The sequence below is a fragment of the Cetorhinus maximus genome, chromosome 20, assembly GCF_964194155.1.
Source record: "Cetorhinus maximus chromosome 20, sCetMax3.hap1.1, whole genome shotgun sequence".
Classification (NCBI taxonomy): domain Eukaryota; kingdom Metazoa; phylum Chordata; class Chondrichthyes; order Lamniformes; family Cetorhinidae; genus Cetorhinus; species Cetorhinus maximus.
The window spans coordinates 18,560,070-18,580,990 of record NC_135898.1 but is presented as its reverse complement, the minus strand read 5'-3'; positions in this window follow the sequence as shown (position 1 = coordinate 18,580,990).

Below are 20,921 nucleotides of genomic sequence, written 5' to 3'. Positions count from 1 at the left end.
CAGCACACAACTACTGTGTACAGTATCTGATCACATACACAAACATACTGGGCACTACAACTGTGTACAGTATCTGAGCTCACACACAGGACACAACAACTGTGTACAGCATCTGAGCACACACATACATGATTCTACAACTGTTTACAGTATCTGAGCACACACAGGACACAACAACTGTGTACAGTATTTGAGAGCACACACAGGACACAACAACTGTGTACAATATCTGAGCTCACACGGGACACAACAACAGTGTACAGTATCTGAGCACACACACACAGGACACCACAACAGTGTACGGATTCTTAGCACACACAGTACACAACTGTGTACAGTATCTGAGCAAGCACACACCTCATAGGACACAACAACAATGTATACTGTATCTGAGCACACACACAGGACACAACTGTGTGTAATATCTAAGGAAACAAACAGGAAACAACAACTGTGTACAGTATCTGAGTACGCACACAGGACACAACTGTGTCTAATATCTATGGAAACACACAGGACAAAACAACTGTGTATAGTATCTGAGCCCGCACACAGGACACAACAACTGTGTACAGTATCTGAGCGCACACAGCACACAACAACTGTGTACAGTATCTGATCACATACACAAACATACTGGGCACTACAACTGTGTACAGTATCTGAGCTCACACACAGGACACAACAACTGTGTACAGCTTCTGAGCACACAGACATGACATATCTGTGTACAGTATCTGTACTCACACAGGACACATCTGTGTTCAATATCTGATTGCACACACAGGACACAACAACTGTGTACAGTATCTGATCACACACACAAACATACAGGACACTACAACTGTGTACAGTATCTGTGCCCACACACAGGACACAGCAACTGTGTACCGAATCTGAGCTCACACAGGACACAACAACAGTGTACGGTTTCTGAGCACACACACACAGCAACTGTGTACCGAATCTGAGCACACACACAGGACACAACAACTGTGTACAGTATCTGAGCTCACACACCGGACACAACTATGTACAGCATCTGAGCACACACAGGACACAACAACGGTGTACGGTTTCTGAGCACACACAGTACACAACTGTATGCACTGTCTGAGCACAGACACCACATAGGACACAAAAACTGTGTACTGTATCTGAGCACACACACAGGACACAACTGTGTACAGTATCTGAGCACACACGCACGACACAACAACTGTCTGCAGTTTCTAATCATACACACAGGACACAACAGCTGTGTACAGTCTCTGAGCACACAGACAGAACATATCTGTGTACAGTATCTGTACTCACACAGGACACATCTGTGTTCAATATCTGAGCGCACACACAGGACACAACTGTGTACAATATCTGAGCACACACACAGGTCACGACAACTGTCTACAGTATCTGAGCACTCACAGTACACAACAACTGTTTACGGTATCTGACCACACACACAGGCACTGATGTGTATGGTATCTGAGCACGCACAATCAAACACAAGACACAACAACTGTGTATAGTATCTGAGCACACCCAGCACACAACTGTATACATTATTTGAGCACACACACCACACAGTACACAAAAACTGTGTACAGTATCTGAGCACACACACAGGACACAGCAACTGTGTACCGAATCTGAGCACACACAGGACACAACAACGGTATACGGTTTCTGAGCACACACGTACAGTACACAACTGGGTACAGTATCTGAGCACACACACAACACACAAACAGGACACAACAACTGTATGCAATATCTGAGCACACAAACCACATAGGACACAACTGTGCACAATATCTGAGAACACACACACAGGACACAACAACTGTGTACAGCATCTGAGCACACACATACATGATTCTACAACTGTTTACAGTATCTGAGCACACACAGGACACAACAACAGTGTACAGTATTTGAGAGCACACACAGGACACAACAACTGTGTACAATATCTGAGCTCACACGGGACACAACAACAGTGTACAGTATCTGAGCACACACACACAGGACACCACAACAGTGTAGGGATTCTTAGCACACACAGTACACAACTGTGTACAGTATCTGAGCAAGCACACACCTCATAGGACACAACAACAATGTGTACAGTATCTGAGCACTCACAGGACACAACTGGGTACAGTTTGTGAGCACACACACGCAGGACACAACAACTGTCTACAGTATCTGAGCACACACACAGGACATAACTGTGTACAGTATCTGAGCACACACAGGACACTACAACTGTGTACAGTATCTGAGCACGCACAGGACACAACAACGGTGGACAGTTTCTGAGCACGCAAACACACTCAGCTACTGTGTACTGAATCTGAGCACACACACCAGGACACAACAACTGTGTACAGTATCTGAGCTCACACACAGGACACAACTATGTACAGCATTTGAGCACACACACGCAGGACACAACAACTGTCTACAGTTTCTAAGCATACACACAGGACACAACAGCTTTGTACGGTTTCTGAGCACACAGACATGACATATCTGTGTTCAGTATTTGAACTCATACAGGACACATCTGTTTTCAATATCTGACTGCACACACAGGACATAACAACTTTGTACAGTATCTGATCACACACACAAACATACAGGACACTACAACTGTGTACAGTATCTGTGCCCACACACAGGACACAGCAACTGTGTACCGAATCTGAGCACACACAGGACACAACTGTGTACACTATCTTAGCTCACACGGGACACAAGAACAGTGTACAGTATCTCAGCATACACAAACACAGAACACCACAACAGTGTACGGGTTCTTAGCACACACACAGTACACAACTGTGTACAGCATCTGAGCCAGCACACACCTCATAGGACACAACAACAATGTATACTGTATCTGAGCACAAACACAGGACACCACTGTGTACAGTATGTGAGGACACACATGCAGGACACTATGCCTGTCTACACTATCTGAGCACACACACACGGAGACAATAACTGTCTACAGTATCTGAGCGCACACAGGACATAACTGTGTACAGTATCTGAGCACACACAGGACACAACTGTGTCTAATATCTATGGAAACACACAGGACAAAACAACAGTGTACAGTATCTGAGCACGCACACAGGACACAACAACTGTGTACAGTATCAGTACGCACACAGCACACAACAACTGTGTACAGTATCTGATCACACACACAAACATGCCGGATACTACAACTGTGTACAGTATCTGAGCCCACACACAGGACACAGCAACTGTGTACCGAATCTGAGCACGCACAGGACACAACAACGGTGGACAGTTTCTGAGCACGCAAACACACACAGCTACTGTGTACTGAATCTGAGCACACACACCAGGACACAACAACTGTGTACAGTATCTGAGCTCACACACAGGACACAACTATGTACAGCATTTGAGCACACACACGCAGGACACAACAACTGTCTACAGTTTCTAAGCATACACACAGGACACAACAGCTTTGTACGGTTTCTGAGCACACAGACATGACATATCTGTGTACAGTATTTGTACTCACACAGGACACATCTGTTTTCAATATCTGACAGCACACACAGGACATAACAACTGTGTACAGTATCTGATCACACACACAAACATACAGAACACTACAACTGTGTACAGTATCTGTGCCCACACACAGGACACAGCAACTGTGTACCGAATCTGAGCACACACAGGACACAACAACGGTGTACGGCTTCTGAGCACACACACACACACACAGCAACTGTGTACCGAATCTGAGCACACACACAGGACACAACAACTGTGTACAGTATCTGAGCTCACACACAGGACACAACTATGTGCAGCATCTGAGCACACACAGGACACAACAGCGGTGTACGGTTTCTGAGCACACACAGTACACAACTGTATGCACTGTCTGAGCACAGACACCACATAGGACACAGAAACTGTGTACTGTATCTGAGCACACACACAGGACTCAACTGTGTACAGTATCCGAGCACGCACACGCAGGACACAACAACTGTCTACAGTTTCTAAGCACACACACAGGACACAACAGCTGTGTACAGTATCTGAGCAAGCACATACCTCATCGGACACAACAACAATGTCTACTGTATCTGAGCACACACATGACACAATTGGGTACAGTATGTGAGCACACACACGCAGGACACAACAACTGTCTACAGTATCTAAGCACACACAGGACACAACAGCTGTGTACAGTATCTGAACACACAGACAGGACATATCTGAATACAGTATCTAAACACACACAGGACACATCTGTTTACAATATTTGAGTACACACACAGGACACAACATCTGTGCACAGTATCTGAGCACAGACAGGACACAACAACTGTGCACAATATCTGAGCAGACACAGGACACAACTGTCTACAATATCTGAGAACACACACACAGGACACAATAGCTGTGTACAGCATCTGAGCACACACACACATACAGGACAGAACAACTGTGCACAGTATCTGAGCACACACAGGACGCAACAACTGTGTACAGTATCTGAGCACACACAGGACACAACTGTGTACAATATCTGAGAACACACACAGGACACAATAGCTGTGAACAGCATCTGAGCACACACACACACATACAGGACAGAACAACTGTGCACAGTATCTGAGCACACACAGGACACAAAAACTGTGTACAGTAACTGAGCACACACACACAGGACACCAACTGTGTACAGTATCTTAGCTCACACGGGACACAACAACAGTGTACAGTATCTCAGCATACACACACACAGGACACCACAACAGTGTACGGGTTCTTAGCACACACACAGTACACAACTGTGTACAGTATCTGAGCCAGCACACACCTCATAGGACACAACAACAATGTATACTGTATCTGAGCACACACACAGGACACAACTGTGTACAGCATCTGAGCCAGCACACACCTCATAGGACGCAACAACAATGTATACTGTATCTGAGCACACACACAGGACACAACTGTGTACAGTATGTGAGGACATACACGCAGGACACAATACCTTTCTACAGTATCTGAGCACACACACGGAGACAATAACTGTCTACAGTATCTGAGCACACGCAGGGCATAACTGTGTACAGTATCTGAGCACACACAGGACACAACTGTGTCTAATATCTATGGAAACACACAGGACAAAACAACTGTGTATAGTATCTGAGCCCGCACACAGGACACAACAACTGTGTACAGTATCTGAGCGCACACAGCACACAACTACTGTGTACAGTATCTGATCACATACACAAACATACTGGGCACTACAACTGTGTACAGTATCTGAGCTCACACACAGGACACAACAACTGTGTACAGCATCTGAGCACACACATACATGATTCTACAACTGTTTACAGTATCTGAGCACACACAGGACACAACAACTGTGTACAGTATTTGAGAGCACACACAGGACACAACAACTGTGTACAATATCTGAGCTCACACGGGACACAACAACAGTGTACAGTATCTGAGCACACACACACAGGACACCACAACAGTGTACGGATTCTTAGCACACACAGTACACAACTGTGTACAGTATCTGAGCAAGCACACACCTCATAGGACACAACAACAATGTATACTGTATCTGAGCACACACACAGGACACAACTGTGTGTAATATCTAAGGAAACAAACAGGAAACAACAACTGTGTACAGTATCTGAGTACGCACACAGGACACAACTGTGTCTAATATCTATGGAAACACACAGGACAAAACAACTGTGTATAGTATCTGAGCCCGCACACAGGACACAACAACTGTGTACAGTATCTGAGCGCACACAGCACACAACAACTGTGTACAGTATCTGATCACATACACAAACATACTGGGCACTACAACTGTGTACAGTATCTGAGCTCACACACAGGACACAACAACTGTGTACAGCTTCTGAGCACACAGACATGACATATCTGTGTACAGTATCTGTACTCACACAGGACACATCTGTGTTCAATATCTGATTGCACACACAGGACACAACAACTGTGTACAGTATCTGATCACACACACAAACATACAGGACACTACAACTGTGTACAGTATCTGTGCCCACACACAGGACACAGCAACTGTGTACCGAATCTGAGCTCACACAGGACACAACAACAGTGTACGGTTTCTGAGCACACACACACAGCAACTGTGTACCGAATCTGAGCACACACACAGGACACAACAACTGTGTACAGTATCTGAGCTCACACACCGGACACAACTATGTACAGCATCTGAGCACACACAGGACACAACAACGGTGTACGGTTTCTGAGCACACACAGTACACAACTGTATGCACTGTCTGAGCACAGACACCACATAGGACACAAAAACTGTGTACTGTATCTGAGCACACACACAGGACACAACTGTGTACAGTATCTGAGCACACACGCACGACACAACAACTGTCTGCAGTTTCTAATCATACACACAGGACACAACAGCTGTGTACAGTCTCTGAGCACACAGACAGAACATATCTGTGTACAGTATCTGTACTCACACAGGACACATCTGTGTTCAATATCTGAGCGCACACACAGGACACAACTGTGTACAATATCTGAGCACACACACAGGTCACGACAACTGTCTACAGTATCTGAGCACTCACAGTACACAACAACTGTTTACGGTATCTGACCACACACACAGGCACTGATGTGTATGGTATCTGAGCACGCACAATCAAACACAAGACACAACAACTGTGTATAGTATCTGAGCACACCCAGCACACAACTGTATACATTATTTGAGCACACACACCACACAGTACACAAAAACTGTGTACAGTATCTGAGCACACACACAGGACACAGCAACTGTGTACCGAATCTGAGCACACACAGGACACAACAACGGTATACGGTTTCTGAGCACACACGTACAGTACACAACTGGGTACAGTATCTGAGCACACACACAACACACAAACAGGACACAACAACTGTATGCAATATCTGAGCACACAAACCACATAGGACACAACTGTGCACAATATCTGAGAACACACACACAGGACACAACAACTGTGTACAGCATCTGAGCACACACATACATGATTCTACAACTGTTTACAGTATCTGAGCACACACAGGACACAACAACAGTGTACAGTATTTGAGAGCACACACAGGACACAACAACTGTGTACAATATCTGAGCTCACACGGGACACAACAACAGTGTACAGTATCTGAGCACACACACACAGGACACCACAACAGTGTAGGGATTCTTAGCACACACAGTACACAACTGTGTACAGTATCTGAGCAAGCACACACCTCATAGGACACAACAACAATGTGTACAGTATCTGAGCACTCACAGGACACAACTGGGTACAGTTTGTGAGCACACACACGCAGGACACAACAACTGTCTACAGTATCTGAGCACACACACAGGACATAACTGTGTACAGTATCTGAGCACACACAGGACACAACAACTGTGTACAGTATCTGAGCGCACACACACAGGACACAACTGTGTACACTATCTTAGCTCACACGGGACACAAGAACAGTGTACAGTATCTCAGCATACACAAACACAGAACACCACAACAGTGTACGGGTTCTTAGCACACACACAGTACACAACTGTGTACAGCATCTGAGCCAGCACACACCTCATAGGACACAACAACAATGTATACTGTATCTGAGCACAAACACAGGACACCACTGTGTACAGTATGTGAGGACACACACGCAGGACACTATGCCTGTCTACACTATCTGAGCACACACACACGGAGACAATAACTGTCTACAGTATCTGAGCGCACACAGGACATAACTGTGTACAGTATCTGAGCACACACAGGACACAACTGTGTCTAATATCTATGGAAACACACAGGACAAAACAACAGTGTACAGTATCTGAGCACGCACACAGGACACAACAACTGTGTACAGTATCAGTACGCACACAGCACACAACAACTGTGTACAGTATCTGATCACACACACAAACATGCCGGATACTACAACTGTGTACAGTATCTGAGCCCACACACAGGACACAGCAACTGTGTACCGAATCTGAGCACGCACAGGACACAACAACGGTGGACAGTTTCTGAGCACGCAAACACACACAGCTACTGTGTACTGAATCTGAGCACACACACCAGGACACAACAACTGTGTACAGTATCTGAGCTCACACACAGGACACAACTATGTACAGCATTTGAGCACACACACGCAGGACACAACAACTGTCTACAGTTTCTAAGCATACACACAGGACACAACAGCTTTGTACGGTTTCTGAGCACACAGACATGACATATCTGTGTACAGTATTTGTACTCACACAGGACACATCTGTTTTCAATATCTGACAGCACACACAGGACATAACAACTGTGTACAGTATCTGATCACACACACAAACATACAGAACACTACAACTGTGTACAGTATCTGTGCCCACACACAGGACACAGCAACTGTGTACCGAATCTGAGCACACACAGGACACAACAACGGTGTACGGCTTCTGAGCACACACACACACACAGCAACTGTGTACCGAATCTGAGCACACACACAGGACACAACAACTGTGTACAGTATCTGAGCTCACACACAGGACACAACTATGTGCAGCATCTGAGCACACACAGGACACAACAGCGGTGTACGGTTTCTGAGCACACACAGTACACAACTGTATGCACTGTCTGAGCACAGACACCACATAGGACACAGAAACTGTGTACTGTATCTGAGCACACACACAGGACACAACTGTGTACAGTATCCGAGCACGCACACGCAGGACACAACAACTGTCTACAGTTTCTAAGCACACACACAGGACACAACAGCTGTGTACAGTATCTGAGCAAGCACATACCTCATCGGACACAACAACAATGTCTACTGTATCTGAGCACACACATGACACAATTGGGTACAGTATGTGAGCACACACACGCAGGACACAACAACTGTCTACAGTATCTAAGCACACACAGGACACAACAGCTGTGTACAGTATCTGAACACACAGACAGGACATATCTGAATACAGTATCTAAACACACACAGGACACATCTGTGTACAATATTTGAGTACACACACAGGACACAACATCTGTGCACAGTATCTGAGCACAGACAGGACACAACAACTGTGCACAATATCTGAGCAGACACAGGACACAACTGTCTACAATATCTGAGAACACACACACAGGACACAATAGCTGTGTACAGCATCTGAGCACACACACACATACAGGACAGAACAACTGTGCACAGTATCTGAGCACACACAGGACACAACAACTGTGTACAGTATCTGAGCACACACAGGACACAACTGTGTACAATATCTGAGAACACACACAGGACACAATAGCTGTGAACAGCATCTGAGCACACACACACACATACAGGACAGAACAACTGTGCACAGTATCTGAGCACACACAGGACACAAAAACTGTGTACAGTAACTGAGCACACACACACAGGACACCAACTGTGTACAGTATCTTAGCTCACACGGGACACAACAACAGTGTACAGTATCTCAGCATACACACACACAGGACACCACAACAGTGTACGGGTTCTTAGCACACACACAGTACACAACTGTGTACAGTATCTGAGCCAGCACACACCTCATAGGACACAACAACAATGTATACTGTATCTGAGCACACACACAGGACACAACTGTGTACAGCATCTGAGCCAGCACACACCTCATAGGACGCAACAACAATGTATACTGTATCTGAGCACACACACAGGACACAACTGTGTACAGTATGTGAGGACACACACGCAGGACACTATAACTGTCTACAGTATCTGAGCGCACACAGGACATAACTGTGTACAGTATCTGAGCACACACAGGACACAACTGTGTCTAATATCTATGGAAACACACAGGACAAAACTACTGTGTACAGTATCTGAGCACGCACACAGCACACAACAACTGTGTACAGTATCCGATCACACACACAAACATACCGGATACTACAACTGTGTACAGTATCTGAGCCCACACACAGGACACAGCAACTGTGTACCGAATCTGAGCACGCACAGGACACAACAACGGTGTACGGTTTCTGAGCACGCAAACACACACAGCAACTGTGTACCGAATCTGAGCACACACACCGGACACAACAACTGTGTACAGTATCTGAGCTCACACACAGGACACAACTATGTACAGCATCTGAGCACAGACACGCAGGACACAACAACTGTCTACAGTTTCTAAGCACACACACAGGACACAACAGCTGTGTACAGTTTCGGAGCACACAGACATGACATATCTTTGTACAGTATCGGTACTCACACAGGACACATCTGTGTTCAATATCTGACAGCACACACAGGACACAACAACTGTGTACAATATCTGAACACACACAGTACACAACAACTGTGTACAGTATCTGATCACACACACAAACATACAGGACGCTACAACTGTGTACAGTATCTTAGCACGCACAGGACCCAACAAAAGTGTACGGTATCTGAGCACACACACAGTACACAACTGTGCACAGTATCTGAGCACACACCACACAAACAGTGCACAACAACTGTATACAGTATCTGAGCACACACACCACACAGGACGCAACAAATGTGCGCCGTATCTGAGCACCCACACAGGACACAACTGTGTACAGTATCTGAGCACACACAGGACATAACTGTCTACAGTGTCTGAGCACACACAGGACACAACTGTGTACAATATCTAAGGATACACACATGACACAACAACTATGTACAGTATCTGAGCACACGCAGGACACAACAACTGTGTACAGTATCTGAGCACACACACAGGACACAACAACTGTGTCCCAGTATCTGAGCGTACACACACACAAGACACAACAACTGTCTACAGTATCTGAGCACACAGAGGACACAACTGTATACAATATCTGAGCACACACACACACAGGACACAACAACTGTGTACAATATCTGAGCACACACAAACATACAGTAGAAAACTGTGTACATTATCTGAGCACACACAGGACACAACAACTGGGTACAGTATCTGAGCACACAGACACAGGACACAACAACTGAATACAGTATATGAGCAGACACACAGGACACAAAACGGTGTACACTATCTGAGCACACACACAGGACACCACGACGTTGTACATTATCTGCCCAGACACAAGACACAGCTGTGTACAGTACCAGAGCACACACAGGACACAACTGTGTACAATATCTGAGCACACACACAGGTCACGACAACTGTCTACAGTATCTGAGCACACACACGGAGACAACAACTGTCTACACTATCTGAGCACACACACAGGACATAACTGTGTACAGTATCTGAGCACACACAGGACACAACTGTGTATAATATCTATGGAAACACACAAGACACAACAACTGGGTACAGTATCTGAGCACGCACACACAGGACACAACAATTGTGTGCAGTACCTGAGCGCACACAGCACACAACCATTGTGTACAGTATCTGATCACACACAGAAACATAAAGGACACTACAACTGTGTACAGTATCTGAGCATACACAGGACACAACAACAGTGTACGGTATCTGAGCACACACACACATAACACAACTGAGTACAGTATCTGAGCTCACACACACCCCACAAACAGGGCACAACAGCTGTATACAGTATCAGAGCACGCACACCACATAGGACACAACAACTGTGCACGGTATCTGAGCACATACACAGGAAACAACTGTGTACAGTATCTGAGCACACCCAGGACATAACAGTCTACAGTGTCTGAGCACACACAGAACACAACTGTGTACAATGTCTGAGGATACACACATGACACAACAACTGTCCACAGTATCTGAGCACACACAGGACACAGCAATTGTATACAGTATCTTAGCACACACACAGGACAAAACAACTGTGTCCCAGTATCTGAGCGTGCACACACACACCAGACACAACAACTGTGTGCAGTATCTGAGCACACACAGGACACAACTGTATACAATATCTGAGCACACACACAGGACACAACAACTGTGTACAGTTCTGAACACACACACACATACAGGATACAACTGTGTACGTTATCTGAGCACACACAGGACACAACAACTAGGTACAGTACCTGAGCGCACACACACACAGGACACAACTGTATACAATATCTGAGCACACACACCCAGGACACAACAACTGTGTACAGTATCTGAGCAAACACACACATACAGGATACAACTGTTCACATTATCTGAGCACACACAGGACACAACAGCTGGGTACAGTATCTGAGCACACACAGGACACAAAAAGGCGTACACTATCTCAGCACACACACACAGGACACCACAACGGTGTACATTATCTGAGCACACACAGGACACAGCTTTGTACAGTATCTGAGCGCACAAAGGACACAACAGTGTACAACATCTGAGCACACACAGTTCACAACAACTGTGTACAATATCTGAGCACACAGTACACAACAACTGTGTACAATATCTGAGCACACACACAGGCATTACTGTGTACAGTGTCTGAGCAAGCACAATCACACATAAGACACAGCAACTGTATAGAGTATCGGAGCACACACACAGGACACAGCAACTGTGTACCGAATCTGAGCACACACACAGGACCCATCAACTATGTACAGTATCTGAGCTCACACACAGTAACAACTGTGTACAGTATCTGAGCACACACACAACACACAAACAGGAGACAACAACCGTATGCAGTATCTGAGCACACGCACCACATAGGACACAAAAACTGTGTAATATATCTGAGTACACACACAGGACACAACAGTGTACAGTATCTGAGCACACACATGCGGGACACAACAACGGTCTACAGTGTCTGAGCACGCACATAGGACACAACAACTGTGTACAGTATCTGAGCACACACAGGACACAACTGTGTACAGTTTCTGAGCACACACAAAACACAACAACTGTGTACAGTATCTGAGCACACACACATACGGGAAACAACAACTGTGTACAGTATCTGAGCACACACAGGACACAACTGTGTACAGTTTCTGAGCACACACAGGACACAACAACTGTGTACAGCATCTGAGCACACACACACATACAGGACAGAACAACTGTGTACAGTATCTGAGCGCACACACACAGGACATAACAACTGTGTACAGTATCTTAGCTCAGACGGGACACAACAACAGTCTACAGTATCTCAGCATACACACACAGGACACCACTACAGTGTACGGATTCTTAGCACACACACAGTACACAACTGTGTACAGTATCTGAGCAAGCACACACCTGATAGGACACAATAACAATTTGTACTGTATCTGAGCACACACACAGGACACAACTGTGTACAGTAAGTGAGCACACACACGCAGGAAACAATACCTGTCTACAGTATCTGAGCGCACACACACAGGACATAACAACTGTGTACAGTATCTTAGCTCACACGGGACACAACAACAGTGTACAGTATCTCAGCATACACACACAGGACACCACTACAGTGTACGGATTCTTAGCACACACACAGTACACAACTGTGTACAGTATCTGAGCAAGCACACACCTGATAGGAGACAATAACAATTTGTACTGTATCTGAGGACACACAGGACACAGCAACGGTGTACGGTTTCTCAGCACACACACACATCATCTGTGTACCGAATCTGAGCACACACACAGGACACAACAACTGTATACAGTATCTAAGCTCACACACAGGACACAACGATGGACAGCATCTGAGCACACACGCGCAGGACACAACAACTGTCTACAGTTTCTAAGCACACACAGGACACAACAACTGTGTACAGTATCTTAGCTCACACGGGACACAACAACAGTGTACAGTATCTCAGCATACACACACTGGACACCACAACAGTGTACGGATTCTTAGCACAGACACAGTAGACAACTGTGTACAGTATCTGAGCAAGCACACACCTCATAGGACACAACAACAATGTATACTGTATCTGAGCACACAACCAGGACACAACTGTGTACAGTAAGTGAGCACACACACGCAGTACACAATACCTGTCTACAGTATCTGAGCACACACACGGAGACAATAACTGTCTACAGTATCTGAGCACACACAGGACATAACTGTGTACAGTATCTGAGCACGCACAGGACACAACTGTGTGTAATATCTAAGGAAACAAACAGGAAACAACAACTGTGTACAGTATCTGAGTACGCACACAGGACACAACTGTGTACAGTATCTGAGCGAACACAGCACACAACAACTGTGTACAGTTTCTGATCACACACACAAACATACAGGACACTACAACTGTGTACAGTATCTGAGCCCACACACAGGACACAGCAACTGTGTACCGAATCTGAGCACACACAGGACACAACAATGGTGTACGGTTTCTGAGCACACACACACACCGCAACTGAGTACCGAATCTGAACACAACAGGACACAACAACTGAGTACAGCAACTGAGATCACACACAGGACACAACTATGTACGGCAGCTGAGCACACACACGCAGTACACAACAACTGTCTACAGTTTCTAAGCAGACACAGGACACAACAGCTGTGTATAGTATCTGAGCACACTGACAGGACATATCTGTGTACAGTATCTGTACTCACACAGGACACATCTGTGTTCAATATCTGACTGCACACACAGGACACAACAACTGTGTACAGTATCTGAGCCCACACTCAGGACACAGCAACTGTGTACCGAAACTGAGCGCACACAGGACACAACAACGGTGTACGGTTTCTGAGCACATACACACAGCAACTATGTACCGAATCTGAGCACACACACAGGACACAACAACTGTTTACAGTATCTGAGCACACACACAGGACACAACAACTGTGTACAGTATCTGAGCACACACACAGGACACAACAACTGTGTACAGTATCAGAGCGCACACACAGGACACAACAACTGTTTACAGTATCTGAGCTCACACGGGACACAAACACTGTGTACAGTATCTTAGCTCACACGGGACACAACAACTGTGTACTGTATCTGATCACACACACAGAACACCACAGTGTACAGTATCTGAGCACACACATGCAGGACACAACACCTGCCTACAGTATCTGAGCACACACAGAGGACACAACAACTGTGTACGGTATGTGAGCACACACACAGGACACAGCTGGGTACAGTATCTGAGCAAGCACACACCACATAGGACACAACAACAATGTGTACTGTAACTGAGCACACACACAGGACACAACTGAGTACAGTATGTGAGCACACACACGCAGGACACAACAATTGTCTACAGTATCTGAGCACACACACAGGACATAACTGTGTACAGTATCTGAGCACACACAGGCCACAACTGTATATAATATCTACGGAAACACAAAAATACAACAACTGTGTACAGCATATGAGCACACACAGGACACAACAAAAGTGTACGGTATCTGAGGACACACACACCACACAAACAGGGCACAACAACTGTATACAGCATCTGAGCACAAACAACACACAGGACACAACAACTGTGCACGGTATCTGAGCACACACACAGGACACAACTGTGTACAGTATCTGAAAACACAGAGGACCTAACTGTCTACAATGTCTGAGCACACACAGGACACAACTGTGTACAATATCTGAAGATACACACATGACACAACAACTGTGTACATTATCTGAGCACACAGACACCACACAAGCACGGCACAACAACTGTATACAGTATCTGAGCACACACACCACACAGGACACAACAACTGTGTACAGTATCTGAGCACACACAATGGACATCACAACAGTGTAAGGATTCTTAGCACAAACACAGAACACAACTGTGTACAGTATCTGAGCAAGCACACACCTCATAGGATACAACAACAATGTCTACTGAATCTGAGTACACACATGACACAATTGGGTACAGTATGTGAGCACACACGCAGGACACAACAACTGTCTACAGTTTCTAAGCACACACAGGACACAACAGCTGTGTACAGTATCTGAACACACAGACCGGACATATCTGTGTACCGTATCTAAACACACACAGGACACATCTGTGTTCAATATTTGAGTACACACACAGGACACAACAACTGTGCACAGTATCTGAGCACACACAGGACACAACAACTATGTACAGTATCTGAGCACACACAGGACACAACTGTGTACAATATCTGAAAACACACACACAGGACACAACAACTGTGTACAGTATCTGAGCGCACACACAGGACACAACAAATGTTTACAGTATCTGAGCTCACACGGGACACAACAACTGTGCACGGTATCTGAGCACACACAGGACACAACTGTGTACAGTATCAGAGCACACACAATGGACATCACAACAGTGTAAGGATTCATAGCACAAACACAGTACACAACTGTGTACAGTATCTGAGCAAGCACACACCTCATTTCACACAACAACAATGTCTACTGTGTCTGAGCTCACACATGACACAATTGGGTACAGTATGTGAGCACACACACGCAGGACACACCAATTGTCTACAGTATCTGAGCACACACACAGGACATAACTGTGTACAGTATCTGAGCACACACAGGACACAACTGTGTATAATATCTACGGAAACACACAGAATACAACAACTGTGTACAGCATATGAGCACACACAGGACACAAAAACAGTGTACCGTATCTGAGGACACACACACAGGACACAACTGTGTACAGTATCTGAGCACACACACACCACACAAACAGGGCAAAACAACTTTATACAGTATCTTAGCACAAACACCACACAGGACACAACAACTGTGCACGGTGTCTGAACACACACACAGGTTACAACTGTGTACAGTATCTGAGCACACACAATGTACATCACAACAGTGTGAGGATTCTTAGCACAAACACAGTACACAACTGTGTACAGTATCTGAGCAAGCACACAACTCATAGGACACAACAACAATGACTACTCTATCTGAGCACATACATGACACAATTGGGTACAGTATGTGAGCACACACACGCAGGACACAACAACTGTCTACAGTATCTAAGCACACACAGGACACAACTGATGTGTAGTGTATCTGAACACACAGACAGGACATATCTGTGTACAGTATCTAAACACACACAGGACACATCTGTGTACAATATTTGAGTACACACACAGGACACAACAACTATGCACAGTATCTAAGCACACACAGGACACAACAACTGTGCACAGTATCTGAGCACACACAGGACAGAACAACTGTGTACAGCATCTGAGCACACATATACAGGACTGAACAACTGTGCACAGTATCTGAGCACACACAGGACACAAAAATTGTGTACAGTAACTGAGCGCACACACAGGACATAACAACTGTGTACAGTATCTTAGCTCACACGGGACACAACAACAGTCTACAGTATCTCAGCATACACACAGGACACCACAACAGTGTACGGATTCTTAGCACACACACAGTACACAACTGTATACAGTATCTGAGCAAGCACACACCTGATAGGACACAATAACAATTTCTACTGTATGTGAGCACACACACAGGACACAGCTGTGTACAGTAAGTGAGCACACACACGCAGGAAACAATACCTGTCTACAGTATCTGAGCACACACACGGAGACAATAACTGTCTACAGTATCTGAGCACACACAGGACATAACTGTGTACAGTATCTGAGCCCACACAGGACACAACTGTGTATAATGTCTACGGAAACACACAGGACACAACTGTGTACAGTATCTTAGCGCACACAGCACACAACAACTGTGTACAATATGTGATCACACACACAAACATACAGGACACTACAACTGTGTACAGTATCTGAGCCCACACACAGGACACAGCAACTGTGTACCGAATCTGAGCACACACAGGACATAACAATGGTGTACGGTTTCTAGGCACACACACAGCAACGGTGTACCGAATCTGAGCACACACACAGGACACAAGAAATGTGTACAGTATCTTAGCTCACACACAGGACACAACTATGGACAGCATCTGAGCACACACGCGCAGGACACAACAACTGTCTACAGTTTCTAAGCACACACACAGGACACAAGAAATGTGTACAGTATCTTAGCTCACACGGGACACAACAACAGTGTACAGGATCTCAGCATACACACAGGACACCACAACAGTGTATGGATTCTTAGCACACACAAAGGACACAACTGTGTACAGTAAGTGAGCACACACATGCAGTACACAATACCTGTCTACAGTATCTGAGCACACACACGGAGACAATAACTGTCAACAGTATCTGAGCACACACAGGACACAACTGAGTACAGTATGTGAGCACACACACGCAGGACACAACAATTGTCTACAGTATCTGAGCACACACACAGGACATAACTGTGTACAGTATCTGAGCACACACAGGACACAACTGTGTATAATATCTACGGAAACACAAAAATACAACAACTGTGTACAGCATATGAGCACACACAGGAAAACAACAACAGTGCACGGTATCTGAGGCAGGGCACAGCAACTGTATACAGTATCTGAGCACAAACAACACACAGGACACAACAACTGTGCACGGTATCTGAGCACACACACAGGACCCAACTGTGTGCAGTATCTGAAAACACAGAGGACATAACTGTCTACAATGTCTGAGCACACACAGGACACAACTGTGTACAATATATGAAGATACACACATGACACAACAACTGTGTACCGTATCTGAGCGCACACACAGGACACAACAACTGTGTACAGCATCTGAGCACACACACAGGACACAACAACTGTGTACAGTATCTGATCACACACACACAGTACACAACTGTGTACAGTATCTGAGCACACACACACCACACAAACACGGCAGAACAACTGTGTACAGTATCTGAGCACACACAATGGACATCACCACAGTGTAAGGATTCTTAGCACAAACACAGTACACAACTGTGTACAGTATCTGTGGTACCACACACCTCATAGGACACAACAGCAATGACTACTCTATCTGAGCACACACATGACACAATTGGGTACAGTATGTGAGCACACACACGCAGGACACAACAACTGTCTACAGTATCTAAGCACACACAGGACACAACTTCTGTGTAGAGTATCTGAACACACAGACAGGACATATCTGTGTACAGTATCTAAACACACACAGGACACATCTGTGTACAATATTTGAGTACACACACAGGACACAACAACTGTGCACAGTATCTAAGCACACACAGGACACAACAACTGTGCACAGTATCTGACCGCACACAGGAAACAACAACTGTGTACAGTATCTGAGCACACACAGGACACAACTGTGTACGATATCTGAGAACACACACAGGACACAACAACTGTGTACAGCATCTGAGCACACACACACATACAGGACAGAACAACTGTGTACAGTAACTGAGCGCACACACACAGGACATAACAACTGTGTACAGTACCTTAGCTCACACGGGACACAACAACAGTCTACAGTATCTCCGCATACACACACAGGACACCACTACAGTGTACGGATTCTTAGCACACACACAGTACACAACTGTGTACAGTATCTGAGCAAGCACACACCTGATAGGACACAATAACAATGTGTACTGTATCTGAGCACACACACAGGACACAACTGTGTACAGTAAGTGAGCACACACACGCAGGAAACTATACCTGTCTACAGTATCTGAGCGCACACACACGGAGAAAATAACTGTCTACAGTATCTCAGCCCACACAGAACACAACTGTGTATAATATCTACGGAAACACACAGGACACAACAACTGTGCACAGTATCTTAGCGCACACAGCACACAACAACTGTGTACAGTATCTGATCACACACACTAACATACAGGACACTACAACTGTGTACAGTATCTGAGCCCACACACGGGACACAGCAGCTGTGTACCGAATCTGAGCACACACAGGACACAACAACGGTGTACGGTTTCTGAGCACACACACACAGCATCTGTGTACCGAATCTGAGCACACACACAGGACACAACAACTGTATACAGTATCTGAGCTCACACACAGGACACAACTATGGACAGCATCTGAGCACACACGCGCAGGACACAACAACGGTCTACAGTTTCTAAGCATACACAGGACGCAACAACTGTGTACTGTATCTTAGCTCACACGGGACACAACAACAGTCTACAGTATCTCAGCATACACACACAGGACACCACAACAGTGTATGGATTCTTAGCACAAACACAGTAGACAACTGTGTACAGTATCTGAGCAAGCACACACCTCATAGGACACAATAACAATGTGCACTGTATCTGAGCACACACACAGGACACAACTGTGTACAGTAAGTGAGCACACACACGCAGTACACAATACCTGTCTACAGTATCTGAGCACACACACGGAGACAATAACTGTCTACAGTATCTGAGCACACACAGGACATAACTGTGTACAGTATCTGAGCATGCACAGGACACAACTGTGTATAATATCTAAGGAAACACACAGGAAACAACAACTGTGTACAGTATCTGAGTACGCACACAGGACACAGCTGTGTACAGTATCTGAGCGAACACAGCACACAACAACTGTGTACAGTATCTGATCACACACACAAACATACAGGACACTACAACTGTGTACAGTATCTGAGCCCACACACAGGACACAGCAACTGTGCACCGAATCTGAGCACACACAGGAC